The following is a 24,096-nucleotide window of genomic DNA, read 5'->3' as shown; positions in this document are numbered from 1 at the left end:
GAGAAAGAGAGTGGGAACTTTACAGTTTTCCTGAAACTCACAGAGACAGCTTGGAAACACACACACACATTGTGAGGACATTTGTTCAGAGAGATACTGAGATATATTGAGCCTGAGAAAAATCAAGTGAAACTCTTTCTGACTCTTTATCTGTTTCTCACACACACACACACGTGCACAAACACACACACACACAGAGGTGTTTTCAAAGGCTTTTGAGAATGTTTCTTTGAAGCTATAAATACAAGTACAGGAGGAACAGATAAGGCAATATTTCAACACTCTGTGTTTCTAGTTTATCGGGTTTACATTCTAGGAATATGTAAATGATTTTGGGAACTGTAAAAACTGATATGATCAATAAGTCATGGGAACATATATTTTCCGTTTACTTTAACTAATTATTCTAAATAATTTAACCTCAACTTCTTCTTTTTTTTTTTAAGTTCAACAAGACTAAACAAGATTTTTCAAAAAAATGAGATGTACATGACCGTAAAAAATGGATTTGAATCAAGTTGAATTAGGTGGAAATTTTTTAGTGTATATGTGTATAATTACATACAGTGTACTGGTAAAATTAACTCCTTTAAGTAATTCCAGTAAGTCACTGCGAATAAATGTTTCAAAGTACTAAATGCATGAATGTAAAATGTATATAAATAAATAAATAAATAAATGTATTTATTATAATAAATGTATATATATATATATATATATATATATATATATATACACAATATGCAATTTGTGTGTGTGTGTGTGTGTGTGTGTGTGTGTATGTGTGTGTGTTGACAGAGAGTGAAAGAGGTGGTTGCAATTTGTTGTAACTGACTTCATTAGGCCTCTGAAATGCAATGAAAGGGAAAACCCCACAGTTCACATGCATAAACCCAAACTCTGCAGAGCAACAAATAATTGAATAAATATGTATATATACTGTATGAAAAAAACAAATAAATAAGTATTTCAATGATTCAAATCAATTGTCAATAGAGAAAAATATAGACATATTTGTTAAATACAATTAGATTTTCAGAAGAGAGAGAGATTTATATGTAAGATCATGTATTATTCTGAGAAAGAGCAGACATCTTGAATCAGGAATAGATGTTGTGTCCTTTCTCTCTTTTTCTCTCTCTTTCGGTCTTATCCACCTTTTGGATGAATCTGACGTGTTGCATAGAGTCAAACCATGAGAGCAGAAGTCTGGCAGATACACACACACGCACAAGTGGAAAATCCCACATAAATCTCCAGACCTCATTTCTTGTCTGAGCCTAAACACATCCATCCCACACATACACATGTGATCTGGGAATGAAGTAGAAAGGAGCTTCCTTCTTGTTTAATGTTATTCCATTACATGACTGATTAATGTCTAAATAATCAATGCACAAAAGTCGAAGGGAAGTGTATTTGTGAGTGTGAGTGAGTGTTCAGTATAAAGCATATTGAAGAGAACATACTTACAGTACTGTGGCAGTCCATGGTTGTGTGCTGGTGTCAGATGGTCATACTATATATAAAATATAGGACAGAAACATTTGATTATCATAATAATATACAATGGAATTTACATTATATAACCATGTTATTATATATAATAATGTTAGCGTCCAAAAACATGGAAATATAATACTGTGAGGTACTTTAAATAATACTTTGGTAAAAATATGGTAATACTATGGTACCTTTTAGAATTGGACACCACCATTGCATATTTGGTTATAAACAATGGTATTGTAAAGTACTTAAAAGATTAACATTGTACCACTATTAAACATGGTCAAATATGGTAATTCCATGGTACTTTTTTGATTAACATGTCACTTAAAAGAATACAACGGTATTACCATTTTGTTAGAGTCCATTTTAAAAGAAAAACATGGTATTGTTTGATTACCATATTCATTCACCATGGTATTTTAAGATACTTTTTTGTAATGGATACTATAAAACTTGATTATTATATTTATACACCATGGTAGTGTACCTGTTAAAAACGGTAAAAACACAGTAATACCTGTACCATATGGTACCTTTTAGTAATTGACACTATGTTAGTGTGTGATACTTCAAAGAATACCATGGTACTACCATTCTGTTAAATATGGTAATACCATAGGCTACAGTAGGTTATTGCATGACACATGACCACTGTATTATCATAGTGTTAGAGTCCTATTTTAAAATTATGCCATGGTCTTGTTTGATTACCATATTCATATATCATGGTATTTTAAGGTACTTCAAAGAATAAAAAGTACAATGGTACTACCATGTTTCTACTATGCTTAGCATGATGGTAACTTTTTGTAATGGCTACCATTATACTGTTTGACTATCATATTCATACACCATGGTAGCCTACTGTAAGGTGCTTCTCAGAATAACCATGAAGTGTCCATCATTGAATGTTTTCCATAGGATATATTTATGGTCATACTCATAACATAATAACACGGTGCTTTTATGTAATTTTGTAAGGGTATGTTGGCTGGAAGATTTGATTGACGGCTGGATTTCTCATAAGCTGCGTCCAGCATTTATGATCTTGGAAAACAAACCCCATGCAGCTGTAGAGGCATTTCCTCAGCAAACACCTGCAGACTGAGAACATCCTCCTCAGAAAACACTCCCTCTCTCTCTTCTCATCATCTCTCACAATGCTGTTTTCCAAACTCGAGCGAGACTCCAACTGAAACAGCCCTTGTTCGGCGAGCAGGGTTGTGCCTTTGTTTATATTTTGACTGTGTCTTAGCAACAGCGCTGTTTTTGCTTACAGATCCCTACCGCCCCAGGGCTGGGTGACCCGCAGGCACTTTCTCTAAGTCTCTCTCTCTCTGTGTGTCCGACACATATGCTCCACATTCATGTAAAGGCACTTAAAAGGCTGCATTTGGTTGCACGTGCAGGAAAAATGTGATTCCGAAAAAACAGAATGACAGTGGAGAGAGATATAGAGAGTTTATGGTTGCAGGATAAAAGGTTTGCAGTGGTTCTGGCTAATTTGGCAGGTTCCATTCCTCCAGGGTTCACAACGCTGGCAAAAGTTTGAGAATGAAGCCCCGCTCTTTCTCTCTGTCCACATTCACACACTGCTGTGGCTCATTTCAGAGCCCCTCGCTGGGTTCAGCGTGAGTCCAGTGGATTATGAAAACAATAGTGGGACTCATTTTGACATCCCAGTGCAGTCAGCATGGACATGTATCCTTGAGTAAGCTGATTGATTAATATTGAAACGATTGGAGGACAATAAAGCTATCTGTTCACTTCTCAAACTGTCTTTCTCCTGAGGTCAGTGGGTTTTCCAGACCTTCTCCCCATCTGTACTCCAGTGCTGCTCTATTGGTGTGATTTATTTAGTCTCTGTTACTAGCTTTTCAGTTCCAAGGCTTTTCATTTTTCTTTTTTCTTTTATCTTGTTCTCATCCTGTCTTGCTGTCTACCATGAGTATGTGTATAAGTTCTGGTCTAGTGTTTCCCATACAATGAAGTAACTCGCCGCTTAACTGGTGCAATGCATTGTTGAATAAATTAACAAGCTAGTCACAACTGTTTCCCGAAGCTGTATTGTCGCAAATTTGTCATTCAACTACGTTGGTTAATGATGTTACACAGGTGCCGGAGTAAGAACTTTTAATTAGTCCATTTGCGATGGAATTAATGCTGAATATTTGTTATAAATTACAAACATGGCATGTGAGGACTAATTCTCATTTTTTCTTGCTTATTTTGCTCAAGATAAGGATTTATTAAGTCCATGTCATAAAAACAAGAAAATACAAAGTTCTGTCATGAAACTCTAGATGATGCAGGCTGATAGGTCATTAACTCAATCTGCTTGCAATCACATCATTCTCTATAGGACACAGCTGATTGGTTGGATGCTGCTATATCAATGAGCTCATCAATGCTCAGCCGTCAAATACTGGTCAGCAGAAACCTTCCACCTTCCCCCCAGCTCCAACTGTACAGATCTGCTATGGGTAATTCATGTATGTTATATTGTACAGCAGCAGCATGACTTACTTGCTCACAGCAGCCTGTCATTTATGTATTGGCAGTAGTAAGTCTCTGTACTTGCTCTGCAAAAACAGCAGCAGCAATAACAGCAGCACAGTAATAGCAGCAGCAATAACCAACAGCAGCAGGAGCAATAACAGCAGCAGCAATAAACAACAGCAGCAGCTATAACCGTAGCTCAATAACAGCAGCAGCAATAACCAACAGCAGCAGCAACAATAACAGCAGCAGCAATAACCAACAGCAGCAGCTATAACCGCAGCGCAATAACAGCAGCAGCAGCAATAACAGCAGCAGCAACAACCAATAGCAGCAGCAATAACATCAGCGCAATAACAGCAGTGGTAATAACCAACAGCAGCAGCAGTAGCAGTAGCAATAACATCAGCAGCAATAACAGCAGCGGTAATAACCAACAGCAGCAACAACCAACAACAGCAGCAATAACCGTGGCGCTATAACAGCAGCAGCAACAACCAATAGCAGCAGCACAATAACAGCAGCAGTAATAACCAACAGCAGCAGCAGCAATAACAGCAGCGCAATATTAGCTGCAGCAGCAATAACCGCGGCGCTTTAACAGCAGCAGCAATAACAGCAGCAGCAACAACCAATAGCAGCAGCAATAACATCAGCGCAATAACAGCAGCGGTAATAACCAACAGCAGCAGCAGTAGCAATAACATCAGCAGCAATAACCAACAGCAGCAACAACCAACAACAGCAGCAATAACCGCGGCGCTATAACAGCAGCAGCAACAACCAATAACAGCAGCAGTAATAACCAACAGCAGCGCAATATTAGCTGCAGCAGCAATAACCGCGGCGCTTTAACAGCAGCAGCAATAACAGCAGCAGCAACAACCAATAGCAGCAGCAATAACATCAGCGCAATAACAGCAGCGGTAATAACCAACAGCAGCAGCAGTAGCAGCAGCAATAACAGCAGCCGCAACAACCAATAACAGCAGCAATAACAGCAGCACAATAACAGCAGCAGTAATAACCAACAGCAGCAGCAGCAATAACAGCAGAGCAATATTAGTGGCAGCAGCAATAACCAACAGCAGCAGCAGCAATAAACACCAACAGCAGCAATAACCGCGGCGCTTTAACAGCAGCAGCAGCAACAACCAATAGCAGCAGCAATAACAGCAGCACAATAACAGCAGCAGTAATAACCAACAGTAGCAGCAGCAATAACAGCAGAGCAATATTAGTGGCAGCAGCAATAACCAACAGCAGCAGCAATAAACACCAACAGCAGCAGCAATAACAACAGCAGCAATTACCAACAGCAGCAGCAGCAGCAGCAGCAATAACAGCAGCAGAAATAACCAACAGCAGCAGCAATAACAGCAGCAGTAATAACCAACAGTAGCAGCAGCAATAACAGCAGAGCAATATTAGTGGCAGCAGCAATAACCAACAGCAGCAGCAGCAGCAGCAATAAACACCAACAGCAGCAGCAATAACAACAGCAGCAATTACCAACAGCAGCAGCAGCAGCAGCAGCAGCAATAACAGCAGCAGAAGCAGCAATAACAGCAGCAGAAATAACCAACAGTAGCAGCAATAACAGCAGCAGCAGCAATAACCAACAGCAGCAGCAGCAGCAATAAACACCAACAGCAGCAGCAATAACAACAGCAGCAATTACCAACAGCAGCAGCAGCAGCAGCAATAACAGCAGCACAATAACAGCAGCAGTAATAACCAACAGTAGCAGCAGCAATAACAGCAGAGCAATATTAGTGGCAGCAGCAATAACCAACAGCAGCAGCAGCAGCAGCAATAAACACCAACAGCAGCAGCAATAACAACAGCAGCAATTACCAACAGCAGCAGCAGCAGCAGCAATAACAGCAGCAGAAATAACCAACAGTAGCAGCAATAACAGCAGCAGCAACAATAACCAACAGCAGCAGCAATAACATCAGCACAATAACAGCAGCAGAAATAACCAACAGCAGCAGCAGTAGCAATAACAGCAGCAGCAACAACAACCAACAGCAGCAGCAAAAACCAACAGCAACAGAAGCAGCAGCAGCAGAAGCAAAAACAGCAGCAACGTAGCAGATTTATTTTTCCAAGATATCAGCATTGTCATATCCATTACCATGCCAAACACTTCGAGAGTTGTCATGACAGAACTATGCTTCTGATCACAGGTCGAAAGCTTTGCGCAACTTTGCGATGCTGTTTGCACATTTTCGTTGGAACTATGGTTTTTGGGAAACACAAACTCGTTGATCTAAGCAAATAACGACGGAACGTGCAACCATACTTGTCTAACAATGCTTTTGGGAAACGCACCCCTGGCGGACATGTAGTGTTCCAAAAGTGCTGATATTTCTGCACTGAGACTTTTCACTGTTTGTATGTTCTGTATGTTCTTACCTGCCATGCTTAGTATCATTTGGAAATATTTTCATTTATGGAATAAAAATAAACTAAATTGGGAATAATTATAATAAGGACTTATCACACAATTCTGACTTTTTTCTCAGAACTGTGAGAGATAAAGTCACAATTGCGAGTTTTAAAGTCAGAATTGTGAGATATAAACTTGCAATTCTGACTTTTTTCTTGCAATTCTGACTTCTTTTCTTAGAATTGTGAGATATAAACTCGCAACTGGAAGCTAAATAAAGTCCAATTCTGAAGGGAAAAAAGAGCTTATACCTCACAATTCTGACTTTATATCACGTAATTCTGACTTTATAACTTGCAGTTGTGAGTAAAAATATGAGATAAAATGTGAGATAAAAAGTTGCAATTACCTTTTTTATGTTTTATTCAGTGGAGGAAAAAAGCTTCCATAAAAATGTAAGTTACTTTTAAAGAGGAAGTAGACCTCTTTATAAGTTTATTTCTATTTACAGAAACTAAGGCCGTCAGAGAAAGAGGTGTGATCATAATCAGAGGTGTGATCATCAGAAGAGGTGTGATCATAATAAGTGTGGTATTCCAAAAATAATAATGATAAACAAAGTGGTAACACTTTATTTACGGTGTCCTTATTACAGTGTATTTATATATTAAAGTGCTGAGTAATATTATTAATAATACTATAGTATATGTATAATACTATATACTGTATAATACTATAGGATTTAGGTTAGGACTAGGTTTGGTTTAGGGTTATTTGCATTTAATTATACATAATTTATAGTTATAATTATAGTAACTACGTGTAACAATGGACACTGTAAAATCAATGACCAAAAAAAACAACCTTTAATTTGTATTTTCTGTCAAGTCAAACTTTAAATATGATTTGCATACACAGAACTGGGCTTGTAAGCAAATGTGCACAGCATGAGACAGAACTAGTCAGCTGTGGCAAACACAATCAGCACTGAAAGGAACCTGAGGATCTTTTGAAGCTCTAAAAGATCTGAGAGAGACGGACAGAAAGGGGTAAATGGAAAGAGGCACTCAAAGTGTGGGAAACAGTGAAATGTGAATGTACATGTTGATGTTTGAAGTAGTGACATGAGATCTATACACAAACTAGCTACTGTGCTAATGCTGTATTATGTCAAAACAAAAGAAAAGAAAGCCTGACAAGAGTGCAAACAATCTTTGAAAGAAAAGCCCTACTGTGAAGAGCTCTGTACAAATAAACATAAAAAGCAGGGCTCCAAAACTCCAAACCCTTCTGTCTTGCCACCCTTACAGCAAATATTCCTTCATCCAGTCTATCCTCTCCATTTCCTCAGTCTCGGCTGGTTTTGGAAAGAGTGGTGAGCATGCACACGTGAGTTCAGCCTCATCCTGCAGTGCTGTCTGCATTCTCTGGGCTTAGCTCTGTAAACAATGGCACCTCCCCAACTGCATTTTCCATTTTAACATGGCAGAGAGTCGTTACACGCTTCTACTCCTGAGGTTTATATTGTTTTATCCTGAGTCACTGAACACTATTGATGATCGCAATGTGCTATGGCTGTTCTGAGGCTCCTCGTTGACTCCAAGGATGAGGATTTTGTTTTTAAGTCAAACCAGGACACATGGGATGGGGAATATTTACCTCAAAATATTCACAATATTGGAATAGAAGCTAAAAGAATATAAATCCACACATAACAATGTCAGAGAATCTCTTGTTTAGCTGTCCGAATGTGATAAAATGTCTGATTTGGTGACAGAAAATACATCTTACAGTGAAAATTAAAAATGTATTAATAAAATAAAATAAAATAAAAATAAATTAAAAATAAAAAAGTAAAGTCAAATAAAATAAAATGCACATCTGGCAAATTTGGATTATGATTGTATGTAAAAAATAAATAAATAAATAAATAAATAAATAATAATTATATATATATATATATATATATATATATATATATATATATATATATATAAAAAATAAAAAAAAATAATAAATAAAAAATTAAATTAAATTAAATTAAAAAATAAAATAAAGCAAAGTAAAATAAAAAATAATAAATAAAATAAAAATTTATAAAATAAACATTTAAAATAAATTAAAAAATAAAATAAAAATTAAAAATGTATTCATAAAATAAAATAAAATAAAAAATAATAAATAAAATAAAAAATAATAAAATAATAGAATAAAAATTAAAAATAAATTAAAAAATAAAACAAAGTAAAATGCACATCTGGCAAATTTGATTGTATATAAAAATAAATAAATAAAATAAAAATATATAGAATAGAATAGAATAGAATAGAATAGAATAGAATAGAATAGAATAGAATAGAATAGAATAGAAATTAATTGACTTGATATCCATTTTTTAAATTAGGAAAATTACACTGTAAAGTATAAAATCGACTTTTCAGGTAGTGTTGGCTTTCTAAATCAATTGAAACACAAAGCTCAACTCTCGCACCAGACAGACGAACAACAGAATGTTTCCATTTTAGTGTATGCGTGTATTTTGGGAGTCCGAGAGAATAATATGATCTGAAATAAAAGCAGCATGTTTGTCTGTGGCCTTTATTCTAAATCCACCCTTTAAGATCAAGACCTGAGACCTACAGGAGAGATAAGCTGAAACATATGTGTGCGTGTGTGTGTGTGTGTGTGTGTGTGTGTGTAGAGAGGGAATGGGTCTAAAATTGGTGGGTGGCATAAAAATGATTTTCCTTTTGTCCTCCTTCTCCTCTCAATCTAGCCATGAACGCACACACACACATGCTATATTTACTCGTAGGTATTCCATGCATACACTTTATTATACAAGCCTCAGGCTCACTGGAAGCATCAAATCATGCATATATACATACAAGTTGAATACTGAATATCACAAACTATTCATTCATGTATGTATACGGTTAATTACCACACACAGACTGACAAATACTCATATCGCTTACATTCTTACCCTGGGGTCCTCTAATGTCACAGACAGCTGATGTTTGGGTACAGCTTCACCATGTGGTTTACGGTTACCACAAAAATACCTTCCCACTCTCTTGCTCATGACCTTTGACCCTTGTTACACTGCAGCAGAGACAGATGAGAGGTGAGGGGGGTAAGAAAGAGTCCATGAAAGAAAAGTCATGTGGTGAAAGCTAAGTTAACCTAATGATGTACTGTTAGCTCCAGGCTAGCAGACCGGAATATGATTATATAAAAGAGATTTGAGAAAGATAATATGATCAAACCTCAGTCCGTTGCAACATGAACAAACTAATAAACTTAATGTGATGCATATTTATCAGTCATACATAAATTGAACAGGTAAAAACAGGTAAGATTTCTGTAATAAATTTTAGAAAAAAGAAACAAACGCACTACCGTCTGAGGTGCCAGTCAGAAGAGATGAATTCAAATGTATATAAAAAATATATGACCGCACACTCAACTTGCGAATAGATTATTTACCAACGTTTCGGCAAAAAGCCTCATATACCTTGACAAAGGCTTTTTGCTGAAACGTTGGTAAATAAACTATTCGCAAGTTGAGTGTGCTGTCATATATTTTTAATAAAGATTTCTGTAATAGAAATAAATAAACTGAATGCGTTTAAACAGGTTTATATATTTATCATCAAAAAATCAATTTGTTTTAATCTTATACATTTTAACTAGCTGAATAGAGCTTGTTCTATAGCTAGCCATAGTTAATACATTTTTAACTGACTACATTTTAAAATTTGTTGAATAAAATGTATTTTAAGATTCGAAGAATAAGTACATTTTGAAAATTTGATGATTTAAATAAAATCAGATATATGTAAATAGTTAATAATAAGCTACTGTACACCATGTTTTTTTTGTTTTTGTTTTTTTGGAGAAATGTAGGCCTATATATATATATATATATATATATATATATATATATATATATATATATATATATATATATATATATATATATTCATTTGGTTTGGACGGTGCACATGTAAGCAGCCTACAGCCCTCAGGCGTATCCGAGTAAATAGCTGGCCTGCTCATTCCCAATCAATAAGCTAAATGGAGTGGATGTGTGCTTTACAAGGCATGGAGGCAATTAGCATAAAATCTCCATTTTATCACTTCTCTCTCCTGTTTTTTCTCCCTCTGTCAAGGCCAGACATTTTGAAAAGAAACTATTAGTGTTCCATGAGCTTCATTATGTGAAAATGTAACGGTGATGACCACTGTTGGCCTTCCTGGAAAACCTGCTTTCTGCTATCTGCTGGGAAGTGAGGCTGATTGTAATTCTGAGCAGCTTATGACTCAGGAAATTCAGATTTGTTTTTCAGAATGAAGCAGATCAGTGTTCCAGTGTAAGTGAAGGCAACAACGTGTGCATTTATACTGGGATTCCTCAGTCTGTGTGTGGATGTGTGAAAAAAAAGTATAATAATAAAGTACCTGTCAAAAGTTTGGAAATATTACAGTTTTTAAATGTTTTTGTAAGACACTTTTTGTCAAGAAACACAGTATGCATGGGAGCGTGAATCTGCATGAATAATGGGCCATTTACACCTGAGAAGACAAAAGAATCACATAATAATGACCTGAAATGACTTGCATATTAATGAGGCCTTTCAGTCAGGTAGGCTGTGAAAAAAAACCCTCTGTAATCATGTCTAAGCTCATCATAAACAGCAATACTGTGAAATATTATTACAATTTAAAATAATGGTATTCTATTATATTCTTTAAAATATAATGTATTTCTGTGATGCAAAGTGTCTGAACAATTATGTTACCTCTATGGCATTTCATATAGGCTTTTAGCTTAAAAGCATGCACATTTGGAGAAATATTGATGGATTCTTATATATTTATGTCAGTTTTCTATATTGAGAAGTAATATTTATTGTCATCACTATGAGTGCTGGATACTGTGTTTTTAATTCATACTTGCAGCCGGAGGGCGCTCTCTGTACACCTTTAGGCCACAAATTCATATAAAGAAGAAAAGGAACTAGGAACTAATGGCATGTCTTCTAGAGATCGCTAACCATTGCTTTAACACCCAAATAAACACTTTTCTAGACAATAAATACACGATTGAGACGATGAATGCATGTATTGCCTCTGAATTTGCGTCTGAATAGCGCTGGCTCCGTGGGCGTGGCCGCATTAGCGGATAATGAGCTGAATCACAGACTTCTGACATGGCTCTCTTTTCATACAGATTACATAAACACAGAATGTTTGTTTTCGATTTGACTTGCATGATTTAAAACCTGACATTTCAACGTTTCTTTAGACGTAAGTGTCATTTTTTTTGTCATTAGTATTCATAAGTTACAGTTCATTTTCTGAGAACTATCAGATTGGACTTCGTTCAGAGGGAGAGGAGAGATCACGCATCATGTTAGTTTTCTTTATTTTACAAAAAGCACAACATTGTGTTTTTACTCTGAGTGTACACAAATAAAAGAAGACATTCTATAGTTTCAATTGATATATTACTTATGTCTCTATGACAAAAAATGACGGAGTATTTTAAGTCTGTTTTGCTGCAATGTGAAAAAAATCCTGCAAAACGCGCCGGCACGTTTTCAGACCTCAGGGAGTTAAGAACCAGAATCTAAAAGGATATTAAGATATCTTTAATACTTCTCCAGTTACATGCATGCAATCATGAGGCAAAAAACACAAGAAGTGCTTTTTGCTTTTGAACTGTCAGCATTGGCATATAATGAATCAAAAATTGCTAAAGTCAACAGTTTTTACTAATAGACCTACCAATCTCTGTGTCAGTCATTCATTTTTACACCCTTGTAATTTGGCTCCAAATCTCATGTGAAAATTGTCATTTTTTGACCCCCCTCTACAAAATAGTGGATTACTCAGTAAATATACAGTCGGTACAGAAAGTATTCAGACCCCCTTAAATTTTTCACTCTTTGTTATATTGCAGCAATTTGCTAAAATCATTTAAGTTAATTTTTTTCCTCATTAATATACACACAGCACCTCATATTGACAGAAAAACACAGAATTGTTGACATTTTTGCAGATTTATTAAAAAAGAAAAACTGAAATATCACATGGTCCTAAGTATTCAGACCCTTTGCTGTGACACTCATATATTTAACTCAGGTGCTGTCCATTTCTTCTGATCATCCTTGAGATGGTTCTACACCTTCATTTGAGTCCAGCTGTGTTTGATTGTACTGATTGGACTTGATTAGGAAAGCCACACACCTGTCTATATAAGACCTTACAGCTCACAGTGCATGTCAGAGCAAATGAGAATCATGAGATCAAAGGAACTGCCTGAAGAGCTCAGAGACAGAATTGTGGCAAGGCACAGATCTGGCCAAGGTTACAAAAAAATATCTGCTGCACTTAAGGTTCCTAAGAGCACAGTGGCCTCCATAATCCTTAAATGGAATACGTTTGGGATGACCAGAACCCTTCCTAGAGCTGGCCGTCCGGCCAAACTGAGCTATCGGGGGAGAAGAGCCTTGGTGAGAGAGGTAAAGAAGAGCCCAAAGATCACTGTGGCTGAGCTCCAGAGATGCAGTCGGGAGATGGGAGAAAGTTGTAGAAAGTCAGCCATCACTGCAGCCCTCCACCAGTCGGGGCTTTATGGCAGAGTGGCCCGACGGAAGCCTCTCCTCAGTGCAAGACACATGAAAGCCCGCATGGTGTTTGCTAAAAAACACCTGAAGGACTCCAAGATGGTGAGAAATAAGATTCTCTGGTCTGATGAGACCAAGATAGAACTTTTTGGCCTTAATTCTAAGTGGTATGTGTGGATAAAACCAGGCACTGCTCATCACCTGTCCAATACAGTCCCAACAGTGAAGCATGGCAGTGGCAGCACCCTAAGCATGCAGGTAAAATAATGAAGGAGTGGCTTCACAACAACTCCGTGACTGTTCTTGAATGGCCCAGCCAGAGCCCTGACTTAAACCCAATTGAGCATCTCTGGAGAGACCTAAAAATGGCTGTCCACCAACGTTTACCATCCAACCTGACAGAACTGGAGAGGATCTGCAAGGAGGAATGGCAGAGGATCCCCAAATCCAGGTGTGAAAAACGTGTTGCATCTTTCCCAAAAAGACTCATAGCTGTATTAGATCAAAAGGGTACTTCTACTAAATACTGAGCAAAGGGTCTGAATACTTAGGACCATGTGATATTTCAGTTTTTCTTTTTTAATAAATCTGCAAAAATGTCAACAATTCTGTGTTTTTCTGTCAATATGGGGTGCTGTGTGTACATTAATGAGGAAAAAAAAATTAACTTAAATGATTTTAGCAAATGGCTGCAATATAACAAAGAGTGAAAAAATTTAAGGGGGTCTGAATACTTTCCGTACCCACTGTACATCTGTGACATTTAATATTTTGGATTTCATCACTATTTATGATTGTCTTTCTACAGAAAAAATTGAGCTGGGGAAGTTTCTGAAATTTGGTTCATTTGACATGGAATTACCCTGTTGTCTATTGTAATATATTTTGAAATGTAATTTATCCTGTTTGCAAAGCTGAATTTTCAGCATCATTACTCCAGTCTTCAGTGTCACATGATCCTTCAGAAATCATTCTAATAGGCTGATTTGCTGCTCAAGAAACTTTTCTGATTATTATCAGTGTTGAAAACAGTTAGTTTGGAGTTTTATTAAGGTTTTTGAAAGAAGTCTCTTATGCTCACCAAGGATACGTTTATTTGATCAAAAATACAGTAACTATTTTATAAAATATAATATATAGTTACATTATTTTACTTTACTTTCAAACTAAAGCATTTCTGAAGGTCTGTTTGACATCAAAGTTTGGTTTGTTTGTTTGGTGTGAAAGCGGTTTTCTGACTTTGACTGCACATGAGCACATGTGAAAAGGCTGTTTATGTGAATTCTTGTACGGTTTGCAATTTTGGTATGGAAGTATTCCATCCTACACCCTACAGAAGTGAACTGCTATTTATAGTGGTAAATCCAAAGGGGAAGAAACAGTTTGGACCCAAAAGTACAATGTGCAAAGAGACTCATAAGGGAAGGGGAGAGGAAACAAACTCTAGGACCAAATAATCATTAAAATAGTGTGAAAGTGTAAAAACAGCCTTAGGCCATTTAAAATTCACATTTCTGCTCTAGGTGATCGCATTTTAAATGGCCCTTTTCATCCAGCCAACAAAGATAAAATAAATCAGTTAGGAACTTTCAAAGGACACAAATCTGCAAATGTACTTCAGTTTTGGCCCCTTTTATTACAGTATGAGGCCTGAACCCGCTCTATTGAATCTGAGCCTGGAGTCTGAACCACAGGCTCTGAAGTTGGCCAGACCGCTGCAATTAATTATGTGCTCGTTGGCTGACAGACCTTGTTCCCATCTCGAAACATCATCAAAGCCAGTATGGGAGAATGTATGGACTCTCCCAAGGGTCACTAGAACAGATTTACAGTATATGTTTCTACTGTAACCAGACCATGCATACCAATTTGGCCATGTCATTTACTCTATGAAAGCTTCATATAATGCAATTAATGTTGTTTAGGGGTGTGTTCACAGTTGTAGTTCAGTTCTCTTGGTTCTTTTGGTCTGGACCAAAAAAGAAAATGATACATTAAGGCCCCGTTTACACTAGTGCGTTTTCGTTTAAAAAAAAAGTTTTGCCATAGTTACGCCTGTCATTTACACTACGCCAGCGTTTTCGAACCTCAATAACTGAGACTTTCGAAAACGCTGCTAACCCCGTTTTAGTTTGAAAACGCCGGGGTTTCGTTTCTACGGAAGAGGATTAGGGCCAAGCAATAATAAAAAAATAAAACCATCTCGAGATTAAAGATGTTAAATTTCGAGAAAAAAGTCGAAATAAAATGTTGAGAATAAACTCATTAAATTACGAGAAAAAACGAGAATTACGAGAATTTAACGAATTTGTTCTCGTAATTTAACGACTTTTTTCTCATAATTTAATGAGTTTATTCTCAACATTTTATCTCGACTTTTTTCTTGAAATTTAACGAGTTTTTTCTCGTAATTTAATGAGTTTATTCTCAACATTTTATTTCGACTTTTTTCTCGAAATTTAACAAGTTTTTTCTCGAAATTTAACAACTTTAATCTCGAGATGGTTTTATTTTTTTATTATTGCTTGGCCCTAATCTTCTTCCGTACGTTTCAGTGTAAACGTACCAAAACGGAGACTTTTGAAAATGATGTCGTGGCTGCCCCCATTTGCCCGTAAACAATAACACGGAGACTGAACTGCAATCTTTGGCTTTGTTGTCATTTTTAGCAGCCATTGTGCAGTTAAACTCTGCATTTTTAATACTGCAGCTACCCACATGCCCAAGAGGCAGCTGTTTACACTTGTACACGCATGCCCAGTGTGCATGAACGGTCATGTGACATGCGTTTTCGGTCACGTAGTATAGACTGAGATCGTTCCTGAAACACCAGTGTAGACGAGGATCGTTTTCATTTTAAAGGCCCACTGAAGAGTGTTGGAACGCGCAGCATTATTCAATGTGTTGACATAATTTCAACTGAAACAGGAAGAGAGGGCGATATATCGAATATATACTTTTTTAAAATAGCCAATAGCGTTTAGTTTATGTTACAGCTCAGCCAGAGATCTCAACATTGTATATCTAATCAGCATATCTAATACTAATGTATATCTAATACGCACTATCGTGTATCTGGACCAGAGCAGACTGTTCGCGCTGTGGCGGTTCACATGACACTAACACGAAAACGGACTTCATTCATATCAATGGAAAGCATATTTACACTGTCTGAATCATTACCTATTCTCTGTGAATGTCCCATTCACCATGTAGAAACTAGTAAATCTGTGAACAAATGACCAATTTCTGCCACAGCTTTAGTGTCCATGAATAGTGTAGGAGGAGGTGGGACTTCAGATTCTAGAGAGCATTTGATTGGAACGAAGATTTGACGAAAAGATGAAGTGCATGTCATGAAAATCTGTGATCCATTTTAGCAGATGAGAGACTGTAAGTTTTGAATGCTTATATCTCCTAAATGCAAATTTTGTCATTGTTTTGGAACACGCCAGCTTATTCATAACCTTAAGGCTAACATATTCATACTAAAAGCTAAAAAACCTTACATTTTAATTTCAGGGGGACTTTAAAACGGCGTTTTAAAACGAAAATGCACTAGCGTAAACGGGGCCTTAGTACTGGTTCGCTTAACATTCACACTGTCATTTTTAAGACTAAAAACTAAAACAGCTAGGCTAAATGTGCTCGTTGTATATGCATAAACACAGTGCTGGGTAGATTACTTAGAAATTGTAGTCATTTACTGACTCCAAATGACATGACAAAAATTGTAGTTAGTAACGTAATCCATTATATTACACATTTAAGGTAATATAATCTGACTACTTTTTGATTATTTTTGATCTAACTCGTTTATCACATTGATTTGAATAGGATAATATTGTACCATATTGATATAAAAACACAAAGAGAAAGAAAATATATTTCATTATTTGTTATCAACAACAAGAAGTACATTTAATATTACATGTCAGGGTTTCCCAGACTGGGGTTTGTGAAAGAACTGTGGGGGTTCATGAGTTTAATGAAAAGCTAATAATTTAATAAATCAAAAAAAATAAAAAATAATGTGAGATGTCAAATAAAAATAAATACTTTTAAATTAAAAGCAATAAAAAAAAAAATTAAAAAAAAAGATTTTTTTCATCTTTGACCTAATTTATTAGCTTAAAATCTCAGGGGTAACTTTAAGTAAATATATTATGTCAAAGAGTTTCAAAAGTTGGGGAATCCCTGCATTGCACATAAATATGAAATGATGTGAATTTGTACATTTTAATGTGTTTAAAAGACTAAAGCCTTCGGAAGAAAGTAATATATGGTTAAATGACTCAGTGAGTGATAATTCAAATAATAATTAATGTGTTCATCAGGAGCTGATTAGATATACAATGTTGAGAAAACACTTCTTAAAAGTGAAATGATTTCTGTTAATCCAGTGATCAAATTCTGTGTTTTGCTCAGTTTTCAGTGAGTCACATGACTAGTGACTGATCTGCGTGTGCAATTCCACAAACCTGGAAGACCTTCTGAATGTATATATAAGCAGTAGACTTTTATAGAAAGGAAAAAGATAAAGAAGCAGTAGCGAGAATCAATGAATGAATAATGAAAAAGTAACTGTAATCTGATTACAAGTAATTTATAATGTAATATCGAATTTTTGGAATCTGATTACGTCATCCAGATTACACGTAATCAGTTATGCCCAAATGTTGCATTCATATTTCAGTCGAGTTCATTTGGAAGCAGACTGAGACCCACTTTTTCCTTTTTGGTGCGCACCAAGGTTCGGTGGCAGCGTTCACACTTATTCTAATGAACCGCACTAACAGAGCAATCGCACCAGAGCTCGTTTTAATCAAAGCAAACCTGCCAAGTGTGAACACACCCATAACCATATGGGTGGAATGGTATCAGGTCTTGTGTAGCACCAAAGATGCAGCGTGTCTTCCCACAAGCCCTCCCGTCATGCTGTCAGGACGCATGCTAACGTGGCTCTCTGTGAGGGGTCTGTACTGTAACAGATGTTTGACCGTAACTCCGCTGACTCCTTCGCTGCACACTCCAGCTCACCCCCATCACCTGTCAACACTTGTGAGAGCATAATAAAAATGGAGAGCTTCTGAAACGAAGCAACACGAGTCCATGCGTTCAGTATTCATTAGTAGTTCAGATATGGTCTCCAAGCTCTAAATAGCCTGAACCATGCCAAGAGACACAGAGCCTCAAAGTCGGCCTGACAAAGCAGAGCCAACAAAAGTCAGACAGAAATGACTGACATATAAACCTCACACCATTTTTAGATTTATGTAAACAGTTTTGAGGATTTGCACAAAGTTAATAAAGCTTGGATCAAGACGATGTTTTGGCCTAGGGCTAGGGCTGGGTATTGATACAGATTTTCCAATGAGATATCCATAAAATAAGCTCTTGATTCCATTTCATTTACACATACTTCAATTATAATATCTGGTTTGCTAACTCTATTTGCTGATGCGTTAAACTTTCCAGGGAACATTCCAACTTGCTATATTACAGATATATTAATTAAACAACAGGGCCCAAACTATATTATATTATATTATATTATATTATATTATATTATATTATATTATATTATATTATATTATATTATATTATATTATATTATATTATATTATATTATATTATATTATATTATATTATATTATATTATATTATATTATATTATCACACAGTTCATTCAGTAAAGGATCCATCAGACTGATACATACTACCTCATAAGAGTCATTTGTTTGTAATTTGACCTACACTGGTTGCTCTGTATGCTTCTGATTCGCTAAAAAGAACCAAAAAGAGTCATTTGTTCAGGAATCGTCTACACTGGTATGTAAGTATGTATGTTCGAACAGCCACAAAAGAACGTTTACGCTCCACTTACTGACCTAATGCGGAAGCATTATGGGAAGTGAAACCGGAATGTATCTCCCTCATCTACTTGTGATGTGATTGACCAAAAAACATCTTAATACCAGGTGTAAACAGGGCCTAACTGAAATAAAATAGGTTTAAGTTGAAATACTAAAATTACTCAAACTAAAACTAACATAAAAAATAAGCTAAATATTTATATTAAAAAAAAAAAAAATCACAAAGGCATATAAAATCACTAAAACAAACTAAAACTGAAAATATAAAAATTAAAGCTAATTTAAAATATGAATATATAATAAATAGTAGCTATATATTGTATATATAATCCTAGATTATCTTTACTTCAACACACTTTTTATCTTAACATTCAATTTGGACAGCACACTTGGATAAAATATGACTTCTTTTTCCACAGGACTTTTTTTTTTCCACAGTTGCGAGATATAAAGTGAGGATTGCAAAGAAATAAAGTCAGAGCTGGAAGATATAAACTCAAAAAAACCCTCACAATTCTGACTTAACCTGCAATTCTGACTTTATATCTCGCAATTCTGACTTTATAACTCGCAATTCTTAACTCGCAATTCTGACTTTATATCACACAATTCTTACTTAACTCCTGATTCTGACTTCATAACTTGCAATTCTGACTTTATAACTCGTAATTCTGACTTTATATTGCAATTCTGACTAAATAACTCGCAATTCTGACTTTATAACTCGCAATTCTGACTTTATATTGCAATTCTGACTAAATAACTCACAATTCTGACTTCATAACTCGCAATTCTGACTTCATAACTCGCAATTCTGACTTTATATCACAATTCTGACTTTATAACTCGCAATTCTGACTTTATATTGCAATTCTGACTTCATAACTCGCAATTCTGACTTTATATCACAATTCTGACTTCATAACTCGCAATTCTGACTTCATAACTCGCAATTCTGACTTTATATCACAATTCTGACTTTATAACTCGCAATTCTGACTTTATATTGCAATTCTGATTTCATAACTCGCAATTCTGACTTTATAACTTGCAATTCTGACTTTATAACTCACAATTCTGATTTCATAACTCACAATTCTGACTTCATAACTCGCGATTCTGACTTCATAACTCGCAATTCTGACTTCATAACTCACAATTCTGACTTCATAACTCGCAATTCTGACTTTATAACTCGCAATTCTTAACTCGCAATTCTGACTTTATAACTCGCAATTCTGACTTTATATCTTGCGATTCTGACTTTATAACTTGCGATTCTGACTTTATATCACACAATTCTTACTTAACTCGCGATTCTGACTTCATAACTCGCAATTCTGACTTTATATCAAAATTCTGATTTCATAACTCACAATTCTGACTTTATATCACAATTCTGATTTCATAACTCACAATTCTGACTTCATAACTCGCAATTCTGACTTTATAACTCGCAATTCTGACTTTATAACTCGCAATTCTTAACTCGCAATTCTGACTTTATAACTCGTAATTCTGACTTTATATCTCGCAATTCTGACTTCATAACTCGCAATTCTGACTTCATAACTCGTAATTCTGACTTCATAACTCGCAATTCTGACTTTATATCAAAATTCTGATTTCATAACTCACAATTCTGACTTTATATCACAATTCTGATTTCATAACTCACAATTCTGACTTCATAACTCGCAATTCTGACTTTATAACTCGCAATTCTGACTTTATAACTCGCAATTCTTAACTCGCAATTCTGACTTTATAACTCGTAATTCTGACTTTATATCTCGCAATTCTGACTTCATAACTCGCAATTCTGACTTCATAACTCGTAATTCTGACTTCATAACTCGCAATTCTGACTTTATATCACAATTCTGATTTCATAACTCACAATTCTGACTTCATAACTCGCGATTCTGACTTCATAACTCGCAATTCTGACTTTATAACTCGCAATTCTTAACTCGCAATTCTGACTTTATAACTCGCAATTCTGACTTTATATCACACAATTCTTACTTTATAACTCGCAATTCTGACTTTATATCTCGCAATTCTGACTTTATAACTTGCGATTCTGACTTTATATCACACAATTCTTACTTAACTCGCGATTCTGACTTCATAACTCGCAATTCTGACTTCATAACTCGCAATTCTGACTTTATATCACAATTCTGATTTCATAACTCACAATTCTGACTTTATATCACAATTCTGATTTCATAACTCACAATTCTGACTTCATAACTCGCGATTCTGACTTCATAACTCGCGATTCTGACTTCATAACTCGCAATTCTGACTTTATAACTCGCAATTCTGACTTTATAACTCGCAATTCTGACTTTATATTGCAATTCTGACTTTATATCTCGCAATTCTGACTTTATATCTCGCAATTCTGACTTCATAACTCGCAATTCTGACTTTATATCACAATTCTGATTTCATAACTCACAATTCTGACTTTATATCACAATTCTGATTTCATAACTCACAATTCTGACTTCATAACTCGTGATTCTGACTTCATAACTCGCGATTCTGACTTCATAACTCGCAATTCTGACTTTATAACTCGCAATTCTGACTTTATAACTCGCAATTCTGACTTTATATTGCAATTCTGACTTTATATCTCGCAATTCTGACTTTATATCTCGCAATTCTGACTTTATAACTCGCAATTCTGACTTTATAACTCGCAATTCTGACTTTATATCACAATTCTGATTTCATAACTCACAATTCTGACTTCATAACTCGCGATTCTGACTTCATAACTCGCGATTCTGACTTCATAACTTGCGATTCTGACTTCATAACTCGCAATTCTGACTTTATAACTCGCAATTCTGACTTTATAACTCCCAATTCTGACTTTATATTGCAATTCTGACTTTATATCTCGCAATTCTGACTTTATAACTCGCAATTCTGACTTTATATCACAATTCTGACTTTATAACTTGCAATTCTGACTTTATAACTCGCAATTCTGACTTTATATCTCGTAATTCTGACTTTATATCTCGCAATTCTGACTTTATAACTCGCAATTCTTAACTTGCAATTCTGACTTTATATCACACAATTCTTACTTAACTCGCGATTCTGACTTTATAACTCGCAATTCTGACTTTATATTGCAATTCTGACTAAATAACTCGCAATTCTGACTTTATATTTCGTAATTCTGACTTTATAGCTCGCAATTCTGACTTTATATGTCGCAATTCTGACTTTATAACTCGCAATTCTGACTTTATAACTCGCAATTCTTAACTTGCAATTCTGACTTTATATCACACAATTCTTACTTAACTCGCGATTCTGACTTCATAACTCGCAATTCTGACTGTATAACTTGCAATTCTGACTTTATAACTTGCAATTCTGACTTCATATCTCGCAATTCTGACTTTATAACTCGCAATTCTGACTTTATAACTCGCAATTCTTAACTTGCAATTCTGACTTTATATCACACAATTCTTACTTAACTCGCGATTCTGACTTCATAACTCGCAATTCTGACTGTATAACTTGCAATTCTGACTTTATAACTTGCGATTCTGACTTCATAACTCGCAATTCTGACTTTATATTGCATTTCCGACTAAATAACTCGCAATTCTGACTTTATATTTCGTAATTCTGACTTTATAACTCGCAATTCTGACTTTATAACTCGCAATTCTTAACTTGCAATTCTGACTTTATATCACACAATTCTTACTTAACTCGTGATTCTGACTTTATAACTCGCAATTCTGACTTTATATTGCAATTCTGACTAAATAACTCGCAATTCTGACTTTATAACTCGCAATTCTGACTGTATAACTTGCAATTCTGACTTTATAACTTGCAATTCTGACTTTATATCACAATTCTGACTTTATAACTCGCAATTCTGACTTTATATTGCAATTCTGATTTCATAACTCACAATTCTGACTATAACTCGCAATTCTGACTTTACAACTCGCAATTCTGACTTTATAACTCACAATTCTGGCTTCATATAATGCAATTCTGAGAAAAAAAAAGTCAGAATTGTGAGATGTAAACTCGCAATTACCCTTTTTTATTTTTTATTCAGTGGTGGAAACAAGCTTCCATAGAACTGAGATCACATAAACAATTACAATTAACATGAAAGTCAGCATTTTTACCCAAACTTAGAGGCCTACCAGCGACATTCACAAGGGTTTCATACCCTGTGTTAGTATTTCATTCTTAAATTCATCATACAAATCAGTTTTTACTTTCTGCATTTTGGTTTGGCCTTCAATAGTATCCACAGTTCTCTTAAGGATTCTTATACAGCCTAGTATATTTGTTCCATATGCCTTTTTACAGGCCCAAAACATGAACGTTAGTATAACTGTACCCTAGGCAACGACAACAAACAAGCCTGCATACTCCCAGTAAAAAAAAAAAAAGGTTACGCATATTGATGTGTCCCAAACTGCTCACTTCTTCACTCATTCACTATTCCTAATATATTGATTACCATATAGTGTACCATATAAGAAATGAAAAATTTTTCTAAAGAGTTCAAATTCATGATGAAAAAAAAATCTAAGGCCCATGATTCTCAAGTGAATAGATCTAGTTCAGCCTTATACTTCAGTGTTTGTGCTTATGTTTGCACATTTTCGCCTTTTTCAAATGATGTTGCAGGCTGTAAACATGCGTCAATGTGTGTGCATATGTGTCCTGGCACATTTCTTGCTGCAGTGGGAGATGCGTGCCATCTCTGAATGCCCCTTCGGTGATGCCCACAGTGTTTGTCCCTCACTTCTGTTCCACGCCAGGGCATAAAGCATCTCTTCTTGTTCACACACACACATACACAAAGAAAGAAAAAGAAAGAGATAGAAAGCAAATGGCAGAGAGAAAGAAAAATGCCTCTCCTTTCCTTCGCTCTGTCCATCAGGCCAGCAGGATGACAGTGAGTGATTCATGGCGCTGGCACGGTGCCCGGCGTAGAGCTGGCACATTGGCACCAAGCCTCACGCCCTGCCTACAGCACAGTCTGGCCCTGCAGAGGGTGTGGAGCCAAAGCAGGACACTCTCTGCATAACTCGCTACTACACTGTACGCTTCCATTCATCCTTTGCACATCCCTCGAGCCTACACTAGCAACTGCAGTCTACTGTAA

At 35.7% G+C, this 24,096-nt stretch overlaps 1 long non-coding RNA gene across 2 annotated transcripts in view; it reads right to left on the bottom strand.

The window, feature by feature from the left end:
* LOC125279074 overlaps nucleotides 1-24,096 on the bottom strand; it is a 118,476-nt gene that overhangs the window by 34,219 nt on the left and 60,161 nt on the right. For both annotated transcript variants that reach the window (XR_007187305.1, XR_007187304.1), the window contains exons 4-5: nucleotides 9,390-9,508; nucleotides 1,474-1,519 (exon numbers count right to left, since the gene is read on the bottom strand). This is a non-coding gene — a long non-coding RNA (uncharacterized LOC125279074). The remainder of the gene's footprint in view (nucleotides 1-1,473; nucleotides 1,520-9,389; nucleotides 9,509-24,096) is intronic.

Source organism: Megalobrama amblycephala, linkage group LG11 (assembly GCF_018812025.1).
Source record: "Megalobrama amblycephala isolate DHTTF-2021 linkage group LG11, ASM1881202v1, whole genome shotgun sequence".
Classification (NCBI taxonomy): domain Eukaryota; kingdom Metazoa; phylum Chordata; class Actinopteri; order Cypriniformes; family Xenocyprididae; genus Megalobrama; species Megalobrama amblycephala.
The sequence above is the reverse complement of the archived record's forward strand: the minus strand, read 5'-3'. Positions and strand labels throughout refer to the sequence as shown.